Source organism: Peromyscus eremicus, chromosome 10 (assembly GCF_949786415.1).
Source record: "Peromyscus eremicus chromosome 10, PerEre_H2_v1, whole genome shotgun sequence".
NCBI lineage: Eukaryota > Metazoa > Chordata > Mammalia > Rodentia > Cricetidae > Peromyscus > Peromyscus eremicus.
The window spans coordinates 33,089,337-33,094,981 of record NC_081426.1 but is presented as its reverse complement, the minus strand read 5'-3'; positions in this window follow the sequence as shown (position 1 = coordinate 33,094,981).

Below are 5,645 nucleotides of genomic sequence, written 5' to 3'. Positions count from 1 at the left end.
ATTAGAAAGATTTTCTTAACTGGACAGGAAGTACGTACATCATTTCTAAAGCTTAGAGTTTATAGTCAGCTTTGCTTTAAAACACTGGGATTTAGTGAGTGTTGTTATGGAATTGTGATACTTGTTGCTAGGTGACTGTAACATTCTCAGGATGAAGCCACACCCCCAAAGTTGCCAGTTCTCTCAGCCACTCCGGATCGGCAGAGATGCACTGTCAGCGGTAGACAGTGTTTAACTAGAGGCTGTCCCTTCACCCAAATTCATAGTAGCTCCCCTAAGTGCTTCAATTCAGACAAACGTTTCTATTTTGGTTCGTTCTACTGAAAAACTTCACGCTGAGGGTGAAATTACCGTATTTAGCTGCTGTAAAGTTCTTCGCCAATAATGCACAGCTATTAGGTGATATAAAGTATTTTTCTAAAGGAGCTAGTAAAGCCACAAGTGGCACAGCTCCGAACTGTATTTAGTATTTTCACTTCATTAGCTTTAACTCCTGATGTTATTAGCAGCTGTAATATTTAGCATTGATTTCTTATAAGGAACTTTCAGGTGAAGCAACTCTTTTGTAAGACAGCTTTTCTGAAGTTTGTTTCCCATCTATAAAGCAGTCATTTCTTTTTGAATGCCTGTTTCTTATCCCCTTAATTAGATTTGCAAAGGAATCACTCATTGCAGGCTGTTTGTTCAAGAGGTAAATAATTTTTTCACATAAGTTTCTTCATATCTAAGACAACGTTCAGTGTATAAACTGCTTTCCCTTTTAAAGTGGCTTGTTTGCTCTTAAAGGTAGCTTTTTGTCTTTCAACTACTGTAAAAACTTTGCACAGCTATTAGGGTAAATAAGGCATTTTACCAATGGAGCCCCAAACTGCGAAGCATCTAGTTCTGTATTCTTTCAATTTTTCACTGGAACTGACACTTAAACTCTTAGAAGATTTTCCTCCTTATTCTTTTAAAAGCTGTATTTTAAGTTTACCATGAATGTATTTTCGAGCTGACAAAAGTGTTTCAGGGCAATGTCGCCATCTTTAGCAGAAAAACTACCTTTCCCAGAATGCATTTCCCTTATATCAGTCCATAATAATATCAGTCCCTTGTATCAATCCTTTATATAATTTCCCTTATATCAGTCATTTCCCATAGTTCTTTTTGGGTCTGAAAGTCAACTGGTTCTTTTACCAGACTTGCTTACAAATACTTGCCCAGGAGGTTTGAACAAAGTTTTTTGCTTTTGCAACGGGAGATTTGAACAAGCATTTTACATTTTCAATTATGGGACATTGGGAGATTTCTATTCTCTCCTCAGCTGGCTTCAACAGGTGTCTCTCCTTCATTTGACACTGGCCCCCAAATCAGAACTGCACCTGCCTCATTAGCCCGCATTGAGGCTGGCATTTCTGATAGCAACTTTCCTTGGGGCTTGTGTTTGTCTTAGCTAGTCAGTGAAAAACAAGATCATTTACAACAGCTTTTCCACAGCTCTTTCAGAGAGATTTTTCTCCCACTGATTTTATTCTCATTTTGCTTGTTCCTTCCTTCCCCAGATGCAGAGCTTCAGGTATTTTTCCTGCAGCTCTGTTCCTCTGCTAGCTGCTTTTGGAGGTAGGGGCTTTTTTCTCCCCCCCGAATCTGCCTCAAATTCTAGCAGCTTTTTCACGTCACATGTTTTCTGGGGAGGATTATGTCCCTTCTGTTTCTTCGGAGGCTTTTTCCCAGACAGTTCCCAGTTTGGTCTCAATTAATCCCCTCTACCCCAGAAACAGTTTCCGACACTACAGTGGCGGCTTTCCCTGCTACTGAAGGTAGGGGCTTTTTGTCCGTTTCTATTTTCAGGGTCTGTGTGGTTTGCGTACAGACTGAAAATCTAACAAGAGGTTTTTGTCATTTCTAAACTCCCATTATGACAGGTGATTTGTCTCATCAGGCCTTTACCTGGCCCAGTCCCCCAGTGGGTTGCATTTGTTTGTCTGGGTGCTCAAGGACAGAGCTTAGGCCAGAGGCAATCACCCCTTAGGGCTACACTCCCTCATCTCATGGGAGTCAGTTGAAACAAAGCTTTTCTCAAAGAGATGCTTTCTCTGACAGAAAAGAAAGCTTTACTCCTGGATAGTTCTGTTCTGCCCTGGCTGGGCTCTTTCCCCAGACGGTGTTCTGACTCAGCAGCACAACTGCTTCAGACACAGTTCAGCTTTACTGTTTTCCCAGAAAGGTCCTTTCTCTGATAGGAAAGCTTTTTCTCATTTCTTTTTGCAGCTGTGGACCTATAAACCCGGGACTTGTAGGAAAGTGGACAACTGTGCCATTCCCACTGGCTTTAACTGTGGTTGTTCATTAGCAATCTTCCTCTGGGTCCTGCACATTCCTGCCTCAGCTCTGTGCTCCAGGAAGTTTACAACTGCAGGAACCCTAGTATCCCCGAAATGCACTCCAACTCAGAGACGCTGGCCAGTCGCCTCTGGGTTTTTGGTCAGAAGCTAGGATACAATGCTTCAGGGGATCTTTGCATTAGGACGATTAGGAGCACCTTTTCTTTCAAACGCTCACTCAAAACCCTTGATGCCTCAGCTCGGTTGTAACTGAAAAGCTTGGTTTTTTTGCTTTTCTCAGGTAAAGTTTCCTGGCCCTTTTGGGCTCTCCATAGCTTTTTACCCACACTCTCCCAAGCATTTCCCTCATGGTACTCTGACCCACTGTCTTTTACTAGCTTGAAGAGACAGAGCTTAGAAGAGGTTTTTAGGAACTTGTCCCTGCCTCCTGCATTGCACGGAGAATTTTTAAAGCTTGAAAGAGAACTTAGAGAGGTTTTGCTGTCTTAAGAGGTTTATTGTTTTCCCTTAGAGCTAATCACAGGTGGTCCTCAAACTAATATCTTCAGGTGATTCTAATTTTGTACTTTTGAGAAAGTTAAAGGCTTTAAGTTTAAGAGAAAGATTAAGGCTTTTAAAAGATTTCCCCCAAAATTTTCCAAGAAAAGCTTTTTAGTTTAAGAGAAAGATTTTTTTTTTCTTCCCAAGAGAGAAAGACTAACTTTTCCCAAAACTTCCCAACTTTAAACTTTGACTTCTTACACACCCATTTTTGCCTCAGGGAGAAATTACTTTCTCCTGCCGCTTGGACTTAGCATTTCAGCTGTCCCCAGGTCAAAGGCTTCCATAGGAAACTTTTTCTTCCCCAAAAGCTCAGAGAAAAGCTTTTTTACTACCCATAAAGCCCAAAGAAAGATTTTTTTTGCCCAGTTTGCATTCAGAGCCCCCAAAGTTAGAAAATTGAAGAGTTTTTCTGTCTAGTTGCCTTACTTATTTTTTCCTACACAATCTTACACTTCTAAGTTTTTCCTACACTATTTTACTACCCTATGCCTTATACTTTTTCACAGAAATTGAGAAAGGGATAGAAGATAGAAAATTTTGACAGAATAGAATTTTGCGCTGCAGCATTGGACATCCTTCCAGTCCGCTTTCCTTTTCTCTCGAGGATAAAACCCCTGCCTCTCAATATACATAACACCGGCATGCCTTATCCACTGGCGGGGCTAAACTCAGCACTTTCACCAAAAACTCTATAATAAAACTTATTTTCCTTTATCTTTAGTCCCTATTACTTTGTCTTTAGTCCCTGTTCATTTATCTTTAGTCCCCTTTTTTTAGTCCCCCCCCTTTTTTTTCTTTAGTCCCTTTTTTTTCTTTTTTCTTTGGTCCCTGTTCGAGTGCCATTCTGTGGGGCATTTACCCAACAACCCCCATAGTTCCCCAGAGTTTTCTTGAGTGCGACAGCAGGAAATATTAGATAGAAGGATTTATCGCGGAGAATATCGCAGAGATAAACAGATAGAAAATAAAGGATAGCCTCAAGAGGGCCTGGAACATATTCCAACGGGCCCTGACTGTCTCTGCCCCAGGGTTTTTATAGAGACACCAAGGGGTGAAGCAAAAGACCTCCTCCCCCAGCACAGCCAAGTGCAGACCATCCCAGACACCTGCACTTAGGCCCGTGGTCCTAATAATCCTCTATGCGGACCTGCTGGGTAAAGCCACGAGGAACCCGAGAATGGGCTCCCACAAGGTTCTCTATGACAGACTAACACTGCTGAGGCACCCAGCCTTACAGACTCCCATCTGAGTGACAGCTGCTGTGGGAATCCTCCAAATGCTTGACAACCTCCAAGACCCAGCAACTACTGGCTTCTCAACTTCTCAGATGTGATTCGGCCACTGCTGCTAATTTGATGCAAACTGACTTAATCCTTGAAGAGCATATCTACTCATCCTATTGTTTCTGCTCATCTAGAGAATCCTTATACAAAATGCAGTGCACTCAAGTTGCAGCACCAAGTTGAATCATCATTATAGAATTCTAGGTATTGTAACTACAAGTAGAATAACTTTTGGGACACTATCAACATCACAATAGAATCATCTAGGAAGGATGTTCTAGAAACTTGTGGGAGACTACACAGATCAAGGCATACCTCAGAATGTCTAAGGTATTTTCTTAGTTAATGTAGGAAGACAATCTCAACTGTAAGGAGCACCATACCCTGGGAATAGTGTCTAGGTTTGGGGCCCTGAAATTTTCAAGATAGAAAATAGTAGAGCACTAAGCAAGTACACATGGGTTACTTGGCATTACTCTGCTTAAACAGATATACATATATATGACTGGCTTAATCAACCAAGCTCCTGCCTCTGTCACTTCCATGTTATGGTAGACTGTAGGACTGAACTGTGAGATAAGTCCTCTCCCTCTACCCGCTTAAGTTGCTTTTGTTCTCAGTATTTTATCATACAATGGGAAATAAAGGCAAATGGAAGAAGTTGCTTCTTCCTGTTTTCTTCAATGAGTGATTCAGTTGATGAGGGCTGTTCATCCACACACACTCAGGATAGTCTAATTGTTCTTGTGGGTACAGACAGGTCATCTGAACTCTTGCCTAGAACACACTGTTCCTAGTGCAGAAAAGACAAGAATACAAAACCCAGGACTTTCCAAGGGTGTATCTTCTCTAGAATTGGTGTTGAAGGGTGGTGAGAATTCATAGAATCCATGAGACTCATTAGGGCCCAAGGTTAAAGATCTCAGTCTTCTTAGGAATGAAGTTCTTGCTTATTCTACCATTTAAACCAATGTACTGATTATTCTTATCATTGTCATACAAACTAGTCACTTGGGAAGATGGGAACCTGAAGAATTTCTCAGATCGGATTAGACAGTGGACACATCTGTAGGAGATTGTCTTGACTGATGGAGAGGGTCCAGCCCACTATGTATGGCAGCATCCCCAAGTCGATGAGCCTTAACTAGATCAGAAAGCCAGCTGAATATAGACCAGACAGCAAGCTAGAAAGCAGTTTTCCCCAGTGCTTTCTGACCCAGCTTCCTGCCATGTCTTCCTTCAGTTATGGACTGTGACATCTAAGTAAAATAAACCAGACCTCCTTGCTTAAGTTTGTTTTGACTGTACTGTTTGTTACAGCAACAGATTACACTAAAACCATGAAAGTGCTAGCCATAATGGTCCTTTCACAGACCAGCAGCAGCAGATGAGATGAACTGATCATCACAAGTAGACACAGTCATGTGATTCATCCTTTATGATAAAATATTTCAGCAGGACACAGATGCTACATATCTGTTGACTAAGAAAA